General features: G+C 44.8%; 1 pseudogene; it reads right to left on the bottom strand.

Moving 5' to 3' along the window:
• Nucleotides 1–9,949: 9,949 nt before the first annotated feature.
• On the bottom strand, nt 9,950–12,195 carry LOC129120064 (splicing factor Cactin pseudogene; annotated as a pseudogene).
• Between the last annotated feature and the right edge of the window lie 8,388 nt (nt 12,196–20,583).

The raw sequence follows: 20,583 nt of genomic DNA, 5'->3' as shown, positions 1-20,583 counted from the left end.
CCTGAAGTGAAGACAGGAAAATCCAATGTATTATTGTGGTGAATTCAGGTATTTAGTTTGGATGGTGATGTGATGCTCAATTAATTAGTGTTTGCTAAGTGTTTTAAAATTCTGTGAAGAAGTTACCTGAGATTTGTAGAGCTTGCTAATGGCCTTATGCTGTAAGCTTTCAGGGGTAGATCATTATTTAAACTGGGTACTAGAGCTGTTTCATTAAAGGGTCTGTCAGCACTTATGTTATTGAAAAGTGTTTTAATATTAATTCTTGTTCCTGGTGAGCATGGTGGGAATGCATCCACCTGGAACTGAGGGGTGTTTAAGCCCTTGTTAGTCCTGGAACTACCTTTATCAGTCTGGTAAATGAGAAAAACTTCTTCCCTACTGAGATGTTTGGTTGTGATCAGTTAACTTACTACAGCTGAGGCACAGGAGCTGAAGGTGGGGATGCAATGTGAGAGGATGAAGAGAGTTGAGATAATGTAGTATTGGGTTTTGTTTGGGTTTTTAAAGAAAATACATACAAGAATGAAAACCTGTGGTCGAGGGGAAATGAAAGAGAAGTCCTTGGAATGTCACTAATTCAAGCTGCAAATACTGTGACAAAAGTTGTGTACTTGGAACTACTTTAGCTGGGATGAGTATTGCCAGGTTCAGGTTTTCCATACTTCCTCCTGAAACCTCAGGGTTAACTTCCCCTTTAGTCTGCTTTTGTTTTTCTGTTGAAACCTCTAAAACAACAATTTGGCAAGAGAAATCTTTCCTGTGCATGAATTCAAAAAGAACAAGCAAAGCATAAATTAGCATTTGTATTAGAGAGACACTCAAGAGAATGGTGTCAAAGTCACAGGACAAAAAGCCCTGTGTGTGTTTTGGTGGTCACCTTGCTGATCCATAAGACACTCTTGACACTGACAATGAAAGCCCAACAAAAGGAGAAGGAGTGGTTCTATGTTTAGGTTTCTGACTTTGCCCTCTAGAGACCTGAGTATTTCCCTCCATCCCTTTACCCTTGGGCAAGCAAGAACAGCTTTAGAGCACAGCTGGGAAGGGAAAAGCCAATTGTGAGGCCACGAGTTCTCATTAGTAGGTGAATATTGATGACTTCTGCAAGAAATGAAGGTCGTGGAAGGCTGTGTTGACCCGAGTCCTCCCACGAGTGTTTTGCAGGCTGTTTTTAAAACCCTATCGATGGCTTTGCTTTCCCCTTGTGCCTGGATGTGTGGCAGGGACTGACTTAGCCAGGGGACAGTGTGAATTCTTATGCCCTGTATTTAGGATCTCTCTGTTTTCTGCTGAAAACTGAGCTGCTCCTTGTCTTGGATGGTTGCAAACTAAAATAATAAGGTGTTTGAAGGCTCTGATAATGGTTGTCACTTTGGTTCCTTGTGTAGACAGATAAGAGGCTGCTGGGAAAAAAATGTAAATATTCCTTAGAATCATCCTGTGTCAGGGGAGGCTTTTAATTTTAAAATGAGTTCATTTGCCTTTTAAGCTACTCTGGCACAGCCTATGTGCTATTTCCTTTTACTTATTTTCACTTTTGTAGCCATTCACTTTAGGAGACTCTATGGGAACAGTGCAGGAATCATGTCAGTAACTGCTTAGGGGCTTTTTGGGGTTTTTTCATGTGTGGTTTGTTTTGTGTTTGAGAACACTTAAAATTGCACAAGGTGAGATGAGAGGTGGACTTGTTGATTAGGAAACCTGTTGTTTTCTAGAAATGGGCAGATAGGAACTCTGTTTCTGTATGCACATTGCAAAGGAGCTGATGCAGAGTGAGAGGGCTCCAACCTCCCCTCAGAGGCATGTGATGGGTGCTAGTGCCAAAAGCAGGAGCATTGACTTTAACTTAATGATCTGAATGGGAACAGCAGAGGCAGTGATCAGCGTTTGCTGGGTTTAATACCTTGCATAAACACATGGATATTAAAAGTACATGGAATAAAGAAGCAGGAAGAAGACTACTGGAGTCTTCCTTGAGACAGTGGGCACAGGATGAGTCTCAGTGTTCCTCTGTGTTGTATTGTCACTTTAAACAGCCCTGGGAAGTCACTAGTACAGCTCTTCTGAGCACAGGACACCTTCATTCTGCTCTTCCACATCCTCTCAGGTAAAACCCAGTGCTCATCAGTGACTGGTTTGACTCCAGGTGCCTTCAGGAGTAGAAACAATGAGAACTTGACTCCAGGCTGTGTGCAGAGTGAAGGGGCAGCACATCTGAAGGAAAGATATGATTGTTAACACTAATGTTGCAAGCTTTTAGATAAAATGGGATTGGTCTTTTGCAATACACTCCGTGAAAGTAGAACACAGAGAAATGGGGGGGGGTTGGGTTCAATGGAGTTTTTTTGTGGTTGTTTCTTTTTTTTCCTCCCCTTCTGTTGTGGACTTGGGTAGGAGCAGGCTCTGGCAGGACCAGAGGGTTTCTTTCATCACTAGTACAGGCCTGTTTCCATAAGATATTCCACTTCTCTGTGACCCTTTCCCCTCTCTCTCCACCACTTTTGGCATTTCCACAATACAACACAAAAGCAGAGGCACCATTTTGTCCCTGGAGTCTGCCATTCTCCATGGAGGCGGAACTATAGTTCTGAGATGACAAACTCTGATGCTGGTGCCCTGTTCAGGTGTTTTATCCTTTCCCAGTGGAAGCATTCATGGGAGTCAGGCTGGGGACTGCCTGCCACCTTGGAATGGGTCTCAGCAAGGATGTGGTTACCTGCTGGGAGGTGCTCCAAACCCAAGGTGCTTGCTCTGTGTGGAGGAGGATAAAGCCTTTTGAGAGGAGCCATGAGAAATGAAAGGTTCTCAGTGACAGAAACAAAATTACTTGAGAGGAAGACCCTGGTGCACTGGGACTGTGGCCATTAGCAGCGAGCCCAGTGGAGCACTGGCAAAGCAAACAGCAGGGCATGGCTGCTTTAACCATCCCTGCTGTCTGTCTGTCCTGAGGAGCAAAAACCCCTGGATGGCTGCCAGGACAAAGTTTTGGCACCTGCAGCAGGGTGACACAAAGGCCTGGCTGGTTTGCAGCTGGAGGTGGGGGGTGAGCAGGGCAGGGTGGGATTTGTTTATTTTCTGCCTTTTCATCGGTTGGTTTTCTTGGCGGTTCCTTTGCATGTATAAACATTTCCTCCCTGTGTTCCCCTGCCTTTGTTGTTTCCCCTGGTGAATTGATGTTGCTGCTGTTATTGAATGATGGGGTTTTTTCCTCTTTATTTTCAAACATGAAGTGAGGGGATTAATGTGTGGGTGGAAAATGCCACAGGCAAGAAGTGTTGCCCTTGGCATGGAGGGGAAGATCTTTGCCAATCTCCCTGAAGTCCTGTGCTGCTGGCTGCACTCTTCTTGTACCAAGCAGAGATGGACACAGATGAAAGCATATTGTGTTTTGTGCGTGAGGGCCATGGTCAAAGCTGAAGTTTGATGTTTTTAGCATATATTTATTGTCTCTGCTGGCCCCTCATTCTGTAATGGCAGCACCTAGGGCTCTAGATCTGGATGCTGGGAGGTGCTCTGGATCCAAACCTCACAGACTTGGCTGCAGCATTGACTGAGGTCACTCTGATGAGGAGTTTGCTCGCTCTTCTGCCTCCTTTCCCCCGCAGCAGCTCTTGATGTATTAAGCAGGCTGCTGGAAGCAGAGCCATGTGCATGATGTAACTGCCCAGCACGTGTTGAAGAGCTCTGGGAATCTCATCAGCCAGAAAGTTTGAGCATGCCCTCTCAGTGCTGAGTGCTGTTTTCCCCCTAGCCCTTCCTTCAGAGGTGGGATTAGCTTCTGACACTACACAGAGCATTTGGGGCTGTCTCTGAATCCCTGCTGGTGCTTGCTCTCACTCCAGAGGAGTGTTTCCATCTGAAGCACGAACTGTCACCTGCAGTTCAGCCCCAGCTAAAGCTCTGAGGCAGCAGGAAAGAGCAATGGTTCACCTCAGCCAGTTACTCCATATAATTCACATCATATGTATTTGTGTCATAATAATGAACAGTGTTGCTTTTCAGTGGAGTAGAGTTTCCACTCTTCAGCAACAATAAATATCACATAGATTTTCTTTTCTATGTAAAACAAATAACCAGTGCTTGTTATTAAAAGATAATTCTTGGGGTGTTAATATCTGGTGTTGTTGCATAAACAAAGTGCTTTTACATGAATGAAAGGTTATCTAGGAACTCAAATTTTTTTCTTCCACTTTTTTGTTCTTATAATTCAATCCTACATGTATTTTGGTTGTTTTGTTGGGTTCTTTTCTCCTCAAATTTCCAAAGTTTCCACAATCTATTGTGAAGACTGTGGTTTGCACCTCTGTACAGAGATGTTCGGTGACCTGTGAGATAATTCTTTACAAAGTAATGGAATATTAAGGCTAGAGTGAGTGTCTCTGTGTGGTGACAAGCCATCCTTTCAACTAGAGGGCAAGAGATGCTGCCCAGAACAGGGCTATGAGGTATAAAAGCATTTTTAAGAATTGGGGTGAAAGCCTACTGCTGACTTTTAGGTGATGAGTTCAAACCTATGGTCTGAACAGTTTTACACAATTTTCATGTACTTATGTTTACTCCTTGGGAAGCAGTAGGTTGCAACTGAAACCAAGCAGTAAATTTACTGCTAGGTTTTTTCCTCCTGCTTTTTCTGCTCTTTTGCCCACAGCAGTTTGTAATTGAGTCTAACAAGGAACATAGGTATGTTACAGATTCCTCTCTTAAAACTAGGCCTAGCAATCAGATAATTGGTTCCTTTCAGCAGATGCATGGCTCCAGAACATCAGTGGGGTTTTGTGGTAATAAATGCTATGTGGCCATGCTCTTTACCAGTCTGTCCCCAAGACTCTCTCCATTTACCTCCTGAAATACTAAAGATGCCAGCATGGGAATGGGGCTTGTGTGGTCAGAAGCTCTTTCCTTCCACCTGGAAGGAAACCTTTGGCACCTGAGTGATGCAAACCCAGATTTAATGGCTGAAGTTCAGAAAACCTGAGAAGCCAAGGGAGCAGGGGCAAAATTAATTGAAGGTTGGTCTGTTGCAGCCTACCATCAAAATATGAGCTTCTAATGTATAACATGTGTTCCTGCTTTCATTTGTCTGCTTTACAAGAGTTAATACACAGTGTTCTCAGGGTTCACAGGGGGGCTGTTCTCCCTCTAGGCTATTAGCTACAGTAATGGCTTATTTAGAAAGTTAGACTTTCTCCCTGCTGGGGGAAAACGTGGCCCTGAAGGAGAGGAAAGGGGGAGGAAGAGGAGAAAACTGACTATTTTGTTAAAGCAACTTAACAATACAATGCCAGAGGAAATGAATCAGAAGAGAGTGATTTCTGCAAGCGTGTATTTTTTTGCTTTGTGAAAACAAAGAAGTTTAAATCCTGGCCTCCTGAGAGCCAAAAGGGCCCATGTTTAACTTAGGATGGTAATATGGGGTCCTGGTTCCGTTGCTATGGGCAGAGGAAAGTATTTCCAGAAGAACAAAGGATTGTTAGCTTGGCTTCTATCTTTACAACCTTCTAGGGACACTTCCCAGGATTGTGGGGTTTTTTGTTTAGGGGTTTGTTTTTTTTTTTTTTGTGTTGCTGTTTTAGTTGTTATATTTTCCTATAAGAAATAACCTCCTCCTTCCTTACCTCACACCTGAAAACACACAGCTCTCTTCTAATATCATCTTCCACAGAAAATGAGGTTATCTGCACCTCACACAGTGTGGTCTTGTATTGGTGGCACTTGGCCCAATTGCCTGGTTCCTTCCTGCTGTGAGCTTACCCCGGCTCTGGGGAGTCTTAACACAGCCTAAGCTGTGCCCCACCAAGGAGCTCAAAGGGACCATCTGGCAGGCAGGGACTTTAGAGGACTGTAAATAGAGCCCTGCTTTTCTTGGACTTGCCCTTTGTGAAGGAGGTATGAGGAAGTTTCCTTCCTCTCAGTTTCCTCTGTTAGCATGCTTTGCTCCTTTGGAGAGGGCAGGATGGGAGGATGTGCTCCCACCCCACACCCTGGGAGGCTTGGAGCAATCTGCCTGTGCATGTACAATCTGTAGATTATTAATATCCCTTTGTGGGCAGATTGTTGGTGTGGTTTTGTCTGTGTGCATTTCCAAACCATCCTGGCCCTTTCTAAGGGTAGTTTCCTGGAACAAGCCCTCTGTGGGTTTTGAGTGGCTGATTCATGATTGCTATCCTTAGACTAAGATTGCTGGGTGAGAGAGGTGTTTAATCTTGGCCTTTCACATGGACTGACAGCTATTTCACACCTCTGGTGGTTTTTCACAGTGCTTTCAGTATGTGCTGATGCTGAACTGGAAATATTGCTCTTTTCCCTCTCCATGAGGGCATATGAATAATTGACTATCTGCAGATATTCTGAAACATCAGCTCCTCTTTCTCTCTCCACTCTAGAAACCCTTGGAATAAAGAAATAATGGAATAAGGGTTCCTAGAGTAGAGGGAGAAAGAGGAGCTGATGTACCAGAAGCTGGTACATTCTGGTGGGCTTTTTTGTTGTCTTGTGTTGCTTGGCTCATTTATCTATAAATGGTGCCAGCAGTCAGGGAGTGAAATTCTGCTCTGAACTTCCATAGCTGGTGCCCTACCTGCCTTTCTTTGTGCAACATTTCTTGGCTCCTGATTGCAGGCCCTTGAAAGTAGCAGGGAAGGGTTTTGAAGCAAGTCTCTGACCTCTTCTCCTGCATGTTTGGAAGGAGTAACATTTTCCCTGCTACAGCACTGGCTGTGGCTGAGCAGGATGTGTGTCCATGCATAGCACACAAGTGGGTCAGGGGAAAGATGTTTTTTTGCATGTTCTACATGACCTTGTCATTCAGGCCAGAACACAAATTGTTGTGGTTTTTGACATGACCTGATGTGATGGAGGAGCCCAACAGGGGCTGGACATGGGGGTGATGGCTGTGACTAAGGGTGATGCCAACAGGAACTGTGCAAAACCCTCTGTCCCCAGAGCCCAGGGGTGCAGTACCTAGTGACAATGGGTTGTCCTTTTCTCCCAGGCAACCAGTGACAGGACAAGAGGACCTAGCCCCAGACTGCACTTGGGGAGATTCAGTGAGGAAAGTCCTCCTGATGTCCTCAAAGAGCTGTCAGGCATTGGAAATGGCTTCTCAGGGATGTGGTGGAGTCACCATCCCTGGAGTGCTCAAGAAATTATGTGGCACTCAGCGCCATGGTCTAATTGACCAGGTGGAAATTGTTAAAAGGTTGGACTCATTGATCCTGGAGGTCTTTTCCAGACTAAATGATTCTGTGACAATGGCAGGATCCACTGACAGACCTAAACAAGGTAAGGTGGTGGACCAGGTCTGGGGGAGTCCTGCTGTGAACAGCAGGAGACTGGACTGGAGATGGAGCTCCCTTGAGTGTTGCTAAAAGAATTATCCAGTGTGCAGCATCAGAAATGGCCTTATCTGCAGCACAGGCCTGGGGCTTTTTGGGGACCTTGGGCAGGGCTGCACACAACACATGGCTCCAGTGAGGGCTGGAGCTAAGCTGGGCCCATGGACAGGGGTCATGGATCTGGGCCCTCAGGTGAGACTGGCAAGGCCATTAAGGCCACAGGTGTCCTCAGAACTCTGAGAGCCAGAGCTTTGTTAATACATCTCAGGATTGAGGTATGTTTTGTTTTTATGAAAAAACACTAACTGGTCAATATGCTGTCATAAAGCACACTTTGCAGTTGCCTTGTCCAGGAGGAAGCACACTTACAATTTTCTTGCTATTCAACAGCCTTTTTGAAAAATGGCACAAGGATTGCATTGGTCAGAAACCAGTGAAAATAATATGAGAAATAATTTAGTTTCTCATACACAGTAAAGTGTGTGTATGAGAAATTACACAAAAGAATGATGTGAGTGATTGGTTGGTCTTTTTATAGGATGGCTGAAAATGCATCTTCCAAAATACACAAATTGGAAGAGTCTGAGAAGGCCCAGGAGGGTATTCTGTCATTCCAAGCCATGTGTCCCTTGTCTTATTCTTGTCATATTCTCACGGATTTCTCTTCAGATCCCTGTGAGCAGCTGATTAGCAAAGTATCAATTCTGCTATCAAATGTGATGCCTCTGAATGCTAATAGACACATCTTCATTTGAAATATTATTTCTCCTCAAAAGAGCATCAATAAGGAAATCTAAGTGAGAGTTACTGATGAATGATTAGCACTGTTTTTTTGAAATGCTGCCCAAAAAATTCTGTATATTCTTCTGGGTTTAGCTTAGGAAAAAATATAAGGGATCAAAATCGGACTTTTAAAGGAGGAACTCTCATTAGGGCTGCCTGTGTATGAAGGGGTGTGCCACTGGAGCTGGACCACAATATGAACTCTTTTTTTTTAGCCCAGTCTTGTGAGACCTTTTGGGGATAGCAATGAGGGGAATAAATTGCAAAGATCTAAGCCCTTGCTTAACCTATCCCACAGATGAGCACTAGGGATATCTAGGTGAGATGTAGGAAAGGGCTTTCAAACACACTTTTTCCCAGGTATTTTTAATGTCTCTTTGAAAACTTGTGCTGAATGTTAGCAAGGGTTGCTTCCTGCTGTCAGTTTTATTGTTTCAGCCACGATTTGCAATGCTAAAATACTATTAAAGAGGTTTCTAAGCACTATTTCTATTTCAACCAGAGTTAGGAAATTCTGCTTGTCTACTTGGGTGTTCCTGAAACTTCTAGCCCCAAACTGCAGATGCAAGTCTGCATGAGATGAATTATTTTACAACTTGTAGTATATCAATCTTGGAGGATCCATGAACTCTCTCTGAGAGGCCATAAAAGATAATTATCATCAGGCTGAAATGCCCTAAACAGATTTGCATTTCCACTGGAAGGAGTATAAGGATCTACAAATGCAAAAAAAAGCCTTGAATGAGTGCCTTAAATAACTCTGCCTACAAGGAACTCATCATGTCTAAAGTTTATCCTTAGTCATAATTTACATATTGGGACAGCAGCTGGACTTAGTTTTGGGTTTTATTCTGTACCCCTGAGCTGATTCTCTAATTATGATAGTTCTTCCCTCAGGCTGTTAATTTTGCTTTTTTTCCTCTCTGCCTGGGCACTGAGGTTAATTTCTGCTGCTCTATAAAACCTGTTTGAAATTAGCCAGTAAGTCCTAAAGCTATTGGAGGTGAGAGGGACTGTGTGTGTGTGTGCCCATCCTCATATGCAGATCTGTTAATAAGCTGCTTAAGCTTCATATCCTTACAGAACAAAAATAACAACCTGAGAAAATCAGACTAAATTATTTTTTTAATTGAATAGCTGTAGAAACAGACATTGGATCAATTAAGCAGCCTATTGTTTTAATTGGAGCTGTCTTATCTCGCTAAAAAAATACATATCTTAGAGTTTAGACAGATGGCTTTTAACAAAATTTAGGATAATTTATATTAAACAATACTAAAATTTGAAATAAATCACCTTTGACAAAAAAAAAAATAAACTTAACTTCAACAGAATACCAAACTGATAAGTTTTATTACTTTTAGGTCTAAGTACTGTTAAGTTAGATTTTAAGTGTTGCTAAGATCAGGTCAAATTAACATATTGAAGTTTATTATCTATAAATGTTTCAACTTATTTTGATACTATTAATACAAAAGATACTGAGAATTTGAACAATACATGCTTAAAATAAAACCAGAATGATTTTCCTGAAGGAATTACAAGGAGAGTGTGGTAAAGTCATTGTAATATTATGTGATGTAGATAGGTGCATAGATAAGAGCTTAAATTTTTAATTATTATAGTAAAAGCTAGCAGCATTGCAACTGTGTCATGGTGTTCAAACAGCTTTGAATTCCTCCCAAACTGTAAAAATTGGTAAAAATCAGTTTTATTTATACAAGAGTCTCAGGGCCAGGCCTCGGGGCCCTGCCTGGAGCAGTGTCTGTGCCATGAGATGATGCCCCCTGCCTACCCCTGGCAGGTGTCCAAGGGTGCTGAGCAGCCCCTCACCGGCGGTACCTGTACTGCCTGAAGTAGAACCAGAGCTGGAAGATGCCATTGGCAAACTGGCAGCGGAAGCCATGGCGGTGGAATACTCCCACTCCCTGCTGACAATCTTGGAGGCGATGTCCTCTTAGGGTGGCCAGGCATGGAAGCACAGGATGGCAAAGTCCTTGCTGTCCTGGCAGGCCTCCAGGAAGTACTTGGGCATCGAGCGCTTGTCAATGAGGTTGGGGTAGAAGATGTTGAACTTATAGCCCAGCACAGTCTTGGGTGGGGGGTTGTCAGTGTCGTAGTGGGTCTGGGTGTACTTGTTCCACTCGAAGCCTGTGTGCACACTGTTGAAGAAGCAAGGCTTGCGGGGCTGGTACTTGTCAGCCCACAGATAGGCCTGGCCTGTGAGCGGGATCTCCATGCTGAACTGCGCCTCATCTGCGCCCATGTCCTCCTTAGCCTTACGGAAGATGATGTTGTGGGTGTCCTCAGGAGCATTGCCTGTCACCTGGAGCTGCTGGCACAGGAGCAGCAGCTGATGAGTGTCCTCCTTGGCCTCCAGCATGTGGGCATTGCAGGGCAGCTCATTGGGGCCCAGCAGCCGGGGGCTGTACTTGCCCGCATCATAGTCATCCAGGCTCTGCTGGATCAGATTCTCCTTCATCAGCACAGCCTCCCCCTCCACTTCTCACTTGGCCTCTGTGTCCTGCTCTGGCTCTGAGGATGGCCCTGGCTGTATGTCAAGACTCTCCTCAGGATCCAGCCTGTTGCTGAGGGAAGCTGGCTCCTGCTTGATGATGGGCAAGAGCGGTTCACACTCCACACCCTGCTCTTGCTTCAGCTTGTAGAGCTTCTGACGCAGCATGTCCTGGTGCTGCTCCTGTAACTTGGCCCGAGCCATGTCAGCCTTCAGCTGATGCAGAAGGCTCTCCCAGTACCCAGTGTCCAGGTTGGGCCCTCCTGCCTGGATCTTGCTCTTGATGTCCTGGTACAGAGCTTGCAGCTGGTTGTAGGTCTTCCTCTTGAACACGGCCTGCACATCTGAGCTGACCGAGGCATTGACGATGCTCCTCGGTCCTCCTTTCCTAGAGGCCTCACGATGCTCCCCTGGTCCTCCTTTCCTAGAGGCCTCCAGCTTGCAGAGCTTGGCTATTTCATCCTCTGTGATGATGGTCATGTCCATCCAGAAGTCTGTGTTCTTCCCTTGATCCAGCTTCATGTACACCTGGATGTCCTCCACCAGGTCCTCCATGTCAGAGATGGTCAACCTTCCATTTAGGAAGGTGTAGGGCTCGTGCATCTCCACAGCCAGGTCATCATCCTCTGCACTGATGTCCTTGGCCAGAAGATCAATGGGTTTCTCCCTCCCATCCGGAATCCGGATCTTAGACCATAGCTTGGCCTGCTGCAAGTGGAACTTGTCCTCCTGCTCTTCCCAGGTTTTGAAGTGCTCTGCCTCTTTCTCCTGCTGCAGCATCTCCAGCTCCTGCTCCCGCATGGCTTTTTCCCGCTCCTGCTCCAGGCGCAGCTGCTTCATCTTCTGCAGCTCCAGGCGATTGTCCTCCTGGATTTGCTTGATCCTCTCCTTCGGGTCCTTCTCATCCAGATGGCTGATCCATTCCTTTTCCAGAGCCTTGCTCCAGATGAATGTGCTCAGCAGGTTATTGTCCCTGAAAGGATTATCAGTGTTGGTGTAGCCCATGTACTCCTCACTGCAGCCTATCTTCTCCCGTTTCTTTCTCTCCTTGGCCACCTTCTTGGCCAACCTCTGTGCTTGCTTCTCCTTGGATGTCTCCAAGGCCTTTAGCAGAGCTGCCTGTTTCTTCTGTTCTTCCCTCAGGCTCACCTGCTGCCCCAGTGCCTCTTGGGGATGTGGTGGGGCAGGGGAGCTGATGGAGGACACAGAGGACTTGGATCCATCCCTCCTGTGGTGCCACTCCCTGCCCATGCTTCAGGCTGGAGCCAGGGGAGCACCCCCAGGACTCTGAGCACTGTTTCCTCTGGTCCTTACAGTGCTGGTCCTGGCTGTGGCTTCTTTTCTTCCTTTTCCATTTCTGTCTCTCATTAGCAGAGTCTGAGCCCAAGCTTGGCTCTTGGTGCCAGCCCTGACTGTGGCTCTTGCTCTGGCTGTGGTGTAGCTGCCCACAGCTCCTGGACCACAAGCGCCTCGATCCTGCTCATGGTTCTGTTCCTTGTCCAGGTCCCTTTCCTGCCCTGAGTGGCTGCCTTGGGCTGGGCTGTGCAGCCTGGAGCCCATTGACAGCAGCAGCTCTGCCCTGTGGCCTTGCTGCTTGGGTTCTCCTCCACTGGCTGGTTCTTGTCTGTGCTTGTTTTATGCTGTCTCACAGCTGGTCATAGCTATGGTCTTTTGTCACTTTGTTGTCTCAGTTTGAAAAGACAGGTGTTTGCTTAGGAAAGTGGGAACCTCTCTTGAAATGGAAAATGTAAACCCTCTCCTTCTGAATTATTGTAATTTTGAAATTAAGGGGCTCTCAGGCAAAAATGTGGGAGTAGGGATAATAGTTTTTGTTAGAAAAAATTAAAATATAGTAATACAAAATAACACTGACAGAGTCAGAATATGACCTGACACCCTGTGGGTCAGAGTGTTGGTATTAGTCCCATTAAATGGTGGCTGCAGTGCTCCTGGAATGACAGATGTGGCTCTGTTGAAGCAGTGATCTTGTAGATGGGTCTTGTTATCTTCTGAAGATTCAGTGGTGGTGCAGATGGGCCTGGTCTTCTTCTGGGAATCCAGTGGAGAAAACAGCTGCTCCTCTGGGAATCCAGTGGGAAAAGGCTGTCTCTGTTGTTCCAAATCTCAGATTATATCTAGGTAGGAATGCTTGGCTCTTTCCTCTGGGCACAGCATCTCCCAATGGATGATGTAATTTTATCAGTCATGCAGTGACACTCAATGGCCCATTAAGAGAACATACTTCCTGGAGGGCGTCCAGAGGGAAGGCTGGTTGTGGAAGAGAAAGAAAAACTGTTCCACATTGTCTTAACAGGTGGCCCAATTAACAGCAGATAACTGCCTCACTTCTAAAAGATGCCAATAGAGTAGACACCCCCAGTCACATGCTGCATTTGAAACCTAAGACATTTGTAAATTCAGTTTGAGTTTTGTCTTGCTGCAGGCTGTGGCTCACAGCACCTGACTGCAACACCAAGGCATTCATCCAGTTGTGTTTGGGTGGGTTTTTTTTCACTATGTATTGTCCAAACTTACAGACCTTTGTCCAATCTGTTATGGACTGAGAACTGCCGCAACCATTATTGCAAACTCTACTTTAAATGCCCAAACTTACTGTCATATAGAGTAAAATTGTTTGCAAGCAAATGTGGGTTTTGGCAACAGACCCATAGAACTGGGGTCTTTTCAGCAAACTTTTTTCCTTTCATGTATGGCTACAGATGATTTTATAAATGAGTCAAATATGGTTTTTATCTTTTAAATGACTTTTACTTTAATAGTTACTAGCTGGTTAACTTTTTTTATCCAAGAGGAATATCAGTGTTTCTCTTTTTCTGGTAATGTGTAGCTGATGGGATCGTAGCTTAATTCCCTGCCTTAGCCATGAAGGGAGATCCCAGGGTGCAAAGCTCTGGCATGGGTAAAATGAATTCCTCACTGGGGATAGTCTGCAAGGCATATGCTCCCAAGTTGGTTAAATGTCTCAAATAACATCTCCCTTGCTATTTGATTCGGGGGAAAACAGCCTTGGCTCTCTTTGCAGGGGCTCTGATGATGTGCGTCAGTGGGGAAATTTGAGGAGGTAAATGACCACAGTTCATCAGCAGCTCTCCTTTTACATCATGTTTCTGATCAGCGGGTATGCTTCTCCTGATGAGCTGCAAATGTGTACTTAATATTATATTAGCTATTAAATCCCAAAGTCAACAATGTTCCTGGTAAGTTCAGAACATTTAAAACATTACTCTGTATTTAAAAAAAAAAGCAGTAATTTTTTCAGTGTAAAAGAAGCCTTATTAAAATATTTACAGATATTTTTATGATGCTGTATTGTTTTCCAAAAGCAGTGATCAACTGTGATGGATTTGTTTGTCTGTCGTCATTCTCCACCCCCTGTAGCTTCCAATTCCTCTCCAAGAGGAGAAAGTGTTTCTCCTTTTCCAGATCTGGAGAAGGCCCAGACTTTTAATGCTCTGTTATAAGTGTGCATTGGAGCCTGGGAACCTAAAGCAGATGTGGAGGCTGTTGGGGCACTGTGGTCCCCTTGCAGTGGGGTGAAGGGGATAGTCATGTGAATATCGCATCTCCTGCCTGTGGAACACCAAGAGGAGAGACCCCTTGGTGCTTCCTGTAGCTGCTAGCCTGCTTAAACCCCTCAGCAGGAGAGAACGAGCACCTCTTTTTGTGTGCCACCCTTCTCGTCCTCTCTGTCATGGCATAAGAGATTTGCAATAATAACCCTGCCAGGGCTGTTGACTGTTTGGTATGTAACATCTGGATTTTGACTTTTATGAAGCTCAGCGGGCTTAATTCTTGAGCCCGGGTAATGGACTGGTGTCCCCATGGTAGTGACATGAGCTTGCTGTGGAAATGACAGAGCACTTACAGTAGGGAATGAGGGGCCTGGTCCCACTTTAACAGGGAGAAGCTTCCCTGTTGACCTCACTGTGGGGTGAATTAGGCTCCTGTCCTAGGTTACAACATAAAGATGTATTCTATTCCCATCCTCAAGAGCTGTTGAAACCAGGAGGGGCATTGTTTTCTCCTTATCACTTGTTAATGGGCCTATTAATGCCTCGCTGCATGACTCAGAGATCACTCCCTGTGGGAGCCATTTCTGTTCAATGGGTATTCAAGGACCCAGGTGTGACTCAGAACAATATCAGCCCATTGTGAGATGCTCTGCCCAGGGGAGAGGAGCTAAGCATCCCCACCTGGATATAATCTGGGGTTTGGGATGGAACAGGCAGCCCTTATCCACTAGTTTTCCAGAGGTCAAGAGCTACCAGATCATTTCTACAGGATCACCACTTCAAGTCCATTTCATCTGGACTGCTACCACCACCCTAACTAGCAGGGTGTCAGGTTGTATTCTGACTCTGTCAGTGGTTTTTCTTTTGCATTATTGCATGTATTTTGGTTTTTTCCCCCTTTTCCTAATAAATTGTATTTCTGACTTGGAGTCTCTCACTGGTTTTGCTTTCAAGCCAGAACAATTCCCAAGTAAATGTCAGCTCCTCTGAAGCAGCAGTCAGCTGTTTTAGTGCTGCAGGAGGGATTAGTTATGAGCAAATGGTGTTTGCCCCAATTCCAGGCTGGCAGCAAGTTCTTAGATCCCCACAGGAACAGAGTGTATGCTCACCAAATGGGTGTTGTGAGCAAGTGTAAAGATGACAAGTTGTCAAATGGATCTTTGCTGCCTAGGAGGAGGGTAGATGGTGAGCAGGAGAAAAATGGATGTGTATTTGTGTCTTGGGCATGTGCAAGCACTCAGTGAGCAGTTCTGCTGTTCTGAGCACCCCAGGGCACTGCCCTGTGCAGCCTTGAGTGGTGCAGCCTTGAGTGATCAGTTGTGACCCCACTAGCAGATATTTATATGTCTGCCATAAACTTTATCAGGACCTTGGGTGCTTTTAGGGGAGTGGAAAGGAGGAAAGTGGAAAGGAGCTCCTGACAGTGCTGTTAAATCTGAGCTGGTATGTCCTAAGTGGTGAGTCTTGACTTCTGATGGGCTCTGAAAGGTTTCAGAGAGGTGCCAGGTTGTTTGGGCTCAGGTACAGAACTGCTTGCAGCAACTCCGTAGTGTTCCTGCTCCAGTATGGTGTCACTGACCTCTTGGTTTGGTTTTTTTAATAATGTAAAGGGGATATTTGTGGAGTTTTGAGCTTCTTTCTGACTTGGGTAATTTGTTGATTTTGGAAGCTGTAAACAACAAGTACGGGGGTAAGAATCAGTAGCTGGAGCAGTGTTTGTGTGGAGGGAGGAAGGAAAATGTATTAACTTCTTCAGCCAGCTCTGTGCCACTGAACCATGTGGCTGCTCTGGGCCATGTGATTCAGACCTCTAGAATCACCAGGTCTGTAGAAGTTGATTTTATTTTTTCTCCTGGGTAAAAGGGATAAGAACAGGCTTTAGTTACTGCCTGAAAAGGTTTAAACTGGCATGAGAACATCTACATGCATTTAATGGTAGGAGCTCAACACCTATGAGGTAGGGAGAGGGTCAGCTTTGCATTTGGTGTTTACAGCTGGTTCTTCTCTCTGCCAGCCCAGGCTGCTGCCCATGAGGGTTGTGTAAAAGCTGCTGAGCCAGAGGCGGGTTGCCATGTCTGAAAGAGTGAGAAGTGATGGTCAGTCCTGCTTGTTCGTTTGACATCACAGGCAGGAATAGATCCTTGGGAGTTTTTTTGTTTTTTTTTTTTTCAACAGACCTGATGAGAAATTAAGACTCAGTGGAAACATCATTTAGTTAGATAAAGTGGGAAGTTGCAAACCATATCAAGGAGTGTAAGAAGATAAAAATGCTTCCCAGGACACTTGTGCATTTGAGTGGAAGGAAATCACTGACTGATTAATTCTGTCTCAAGAGAGAAAAGGGGGTTATTTCTAAGAATTTGGTAATGTGATAGAGTAATTACATCTGTAAAATGGTACAGGAATGCTGTGTGTTAAGGTTTTTAAATTAAAAGATTATGTGATTGAGATTTTTATGAAGCTATTACTAATAGGTTAGTTTAACTACTGACCCATTAGACTTTCTAATAAATACTCATTAATAGTTCTATAAATCAGTTAGTGGTTAGAACTAAGCAACACACCAGAAAGTATGTTATTTCTAAACCTAGTAATATAGATTGAAAGGAAAAATTATTCTACTCCTCCCTGCAATTATCTTGCACTGGAGTTACTCCTCATCACAAATAAAATAACTCCTGACTTGTTAATGTGAAGGGAGTCAGGCAGTAGATTTTGGTCTGTAGTATCTCTGTGGGTGGTATATTTATAGTAAAGGGGGCAGAGTGGCAAATGCTGTGGTGTAATGGGTGGCATGAAGGTGCAGCTCATAACTCACCCTTCATTAGAGTGAGGGAAGCTATCTGAGCAATAAGTGATGCTTTGTCTCTCATTGCTGGCACGCTTGTTATGCATTTTGGAAGTTACAGGCTGGCAGACTGAGACTTGTCTGCAGTCAGATGATAAATACCATGCAGCCTCTGAGGCCTGAGTGGAGCCTATTTCCACTGATGCATTTTAATTCACCTCCCTGAGAGCCTCACAAAATAGGTCTGAATAAAAGGAACAATGAGAGAAGGTGAGTTCAAACAAGAATGCACTTGCAGTGTTTGCAGGCATGATTAGTTTCTGCCATGTAAAGCAGCACTGAGTCTGCTCTTCCTTGTGGCAAGGATTTTTGGAGTAGTTCTCAGCCCACCCTACAAATGCTGTACGTTGGGGATTCCTCAGAGAGTCCTTATTCACCTTTCCCATTGCATGTGTGCAGCTGCTGCACCAAAGGTGGGTTTAGCACTGGTGAGAGGTGGTTTGACAGCTCTGAGGAGGTGTTAAATCCACAGCCAGGCATGAGCCACCAGTGGCTCTCAGTGCTCCAGCTCAGTCCTGCCCTGCAGGGTGGCCTCCTGTGGGACCAGGCTGCTGCAGATCCTGCTTAATCCCTGCCCTTGCTGGGGCCATGAGCAAAACTGCTCATGGTACCACTTGTAAAGGCTTTTTTGGATGTGTTATCACCAAGTCTGAGCACCAGCTGCCCACAGCAGCTCCAGTGCTGCTGCTGAGGGGAGGAATTGCTGCAGGGCTGAGCTGTGCTGGTGCCTCTGCTTTGGGGTGAAAGCTGTCAGTGCCAGCCCCTGAACATCCAGGCTCCTCTGGGCCACAACAACTGAACTAAACTGAGATGGAAGCAAGAAAGCGCTGAATTCTCCCTAGAGATTTACCCAGAGTCAAAGAGCTCTGCTACTGCCTAACTTCTGCTGAGATGCCTCTGAGGCTGTCTTGTGCCTCCAAAGATGCTCTGTGCTGGGGACAGTAGCACCAGGGGCAGGTTTGTGGCAGAGGCAGGGATATCCAGTGTCTCAGGTGTCTGAAAAATGTGTGAAGTAGGAGAGGGGTGAGGGTGGGTGAGCAGGAAAAGATGAGACAAATTGAAGGTAAAGAAATCCACCCGAAGTTGTAGTTTAAAGAGCCTTCTGTCTCTGCCTTTGATGCAAGGGAGATGAAGTACCCATGAGACAAGCAGCTATATTCTCTTGGGATTTTCTCCAAGTTCCTTCCCAGCTGGTTGATTTTTTCTGTTCTAACAGTGTTCCTGGCAGCACAGAAAAATGCACAGGCCTGTTTCCAAAGGTGGTGCACCCCTTCAGGCCCATAGATTTGTGTTAGTGGCTATAAGCAGACCAGACCTATTTTAAGTATAAAAATGTGGGGATTTGTTTTATGCTTGTTTGGGGTGTATTTCTTTTGCTCTGGATACCAGTTTTTAACTTGAGTTGTGCTCTGCTATTGCTGAGGTAAGCTGGGTTTCCTTCATTCTGAAGAGGAAGGTACCTGAATGTCAAATACCCATGAGACATGAAGGGGAAGGGCAGAAATTTTGAATAAAACTACTTAATTGGAGCTTGGAATGGAGCTTAAAAGGGGGGAAAGAAACCCTTACATTTGACTTTTAATTCCATAATATTATTGACTTAAGAGCAAGATGAAAAGGCTTTACTATTCAAGGAGTTCTCTTTTCCATAGTTAATTTGCTCCATTCAACAATAGTCTGTCTTTGCATCCACCTTATTTAACAGAGGTCAAGTAAAGAAAGAAGTGCAGAAATAATTAAAATGCACTCCACTGAGGAATAGCATGTGATATTTTTTTTTCCCCTGTAGCCAAGACAGAGATACATAGTTATTTGTTAGACCTAGGATTTGACAGATCAACATGGGGGGGGAGGGGGAGGGAATCACTTTTTTTTTTTTAATTTCACATCTCTTATGCTTCCAGATCCTCTAGGCAATGGCAAAGAGAAGAAAACGTAGCAGGGTCATATTCCTGTGTCTCACCATCCAGGCATGTGGCTGAAGGCTTGATTTTGGCAGGAGCTGCTAACCTCTTCCCCTTTGCCTTTAATTTGTCCCTGCTAGTCACAAAATCTAAAAATGCAGCTGTTTCTTGCCTTTATTGCCTGCTGATTATTGCTCAGCTCTAGTTTGCCTCTTTATATTTGTGATGAGGCATCTGTCAGTGCAGGGGTGACTGAGGTAGATTAGCTTTTTGGTGTCTGTGCCAGAATAAGTCAGCACACATTGGGCAGAACATCTGGCTGGAAAATACCTGTTTGCTGAAACACAAACTCTTTGTGTTGCATTGTGCTTTTGTAAGGATTTTTGACCACAGGGAGGTGGGCAGAGGGAGTACATGGACCATAAATTCTTCCAGAGATGCTGGAGAAATGCTTAATGATTCAGATGAAGTTAAATGTCGGAACTCTCTCCTGGTGTTGCCAAGAAGCAGATTCTCAGCAAAGGCTAAAGCAAGAATTCCCTTGAATACCTTCCTTCTTTCTGCTTTGGGCCTTCCTGAGGCAGAAGTTGTTTCTGGGTCACTGTGTTTGAAAACCACTAATGGACGGATTCACTCTTTTTCCACTTGTCTAGATTTTTCTTGAAATCTGTTACTGGGAATAATTTGTGTGTGTGCTCTGTTTATGAGGCTAGAGAACAAATAATTCTGGTTCAGAGAGGTGTAGAAGGCCAGTGTTTCTTGGAGCTAGGGGATAATCCCACCTGACCTTGACCAAGTTACTGGCAGGCTCAATATTTGGAAGATAAATAAATAAATAATCTCCTGAGTTAGAAGCACTGGGTTTTTACCCACCCTGCTTGAGATGAATGAAGGATATGTTTACAGCAGCACGTTACCCCAAATACTACCAATAGGGATCTCTAAGAAGACTTACACAAATACTTTGTGTTTACACTACTGTGTTCCTAGATAGAACCCAAGCCTCACTCAGACTTCTTATGCTCTTTCTTCTTCTAAATACTTAAACCCACTCTCTGCATCAGTGACTTGTAGCTCTGCTATCCAGAAGACAATGTAGTTCAATGTATTCCTTTACCAGTATTATTCAGGAGGATTATGGTCTTGTTTTGGTCTTAATTTTGTCCAACTACTCCTTCAGAGACAATGTATAAGGAAAAGTAATTTATTCCTGCCTCTTATCTAAAACACAGAGCATTTGACTTCCTCTGGGAGGCTGTTTTCCACTCCAATGGGTTTGTTATTGCAAGTCAGTAATTCCTTTTTTTTTTTTCTCCTCATCACCTTCCACTAGAGCATCTTATTCTGATCCAGTTAGGTTTGTCCAAGTGTCAACCTAGAAGAACTTAAAGTAGTGATTCTTTTAGGTAACACTGATGTAGGAGACAGGAGTTTGATTCCTGTTTTCTAAATTGAGGGAACTTCCTTCAGGAAATAAACACAACACTCGTGTGACCAGCATCTCTCTGCTGTGATGGAGGTGTTTTTACATAATTGGCAGGAACAGTAATCTGCTGACCTTGGACCTCTGTGATCAGCCCTCACCAGCTGCTTCAGTGGGAAAAAGCAGAGACCCTCTGAGTGGCTCTGAAGAACCTCCTCAGGAAAGCTCCTCTGGTAGCTG

Source organism: Agelaius phoeniceus, chromosome 5, assembly GCF_051311805.1.
Source record: "Agelaius phoeniceus isolate bAgePho1 chromosome 5, bAgePho1.hap1, whole genome shotgun sequence".
NCBI classification, from domain to species: Eukaryota; Metazoa; Chordata; class Aves; order Passeriformes; family Icteridae; genus Agelaius; species Agelaius phoeniceus.
The sequence above is the reverse complement of the archived record's forward strand: the minus strand, read 5'-3'. Positions and strand labels throughout refer to the sequence as shown.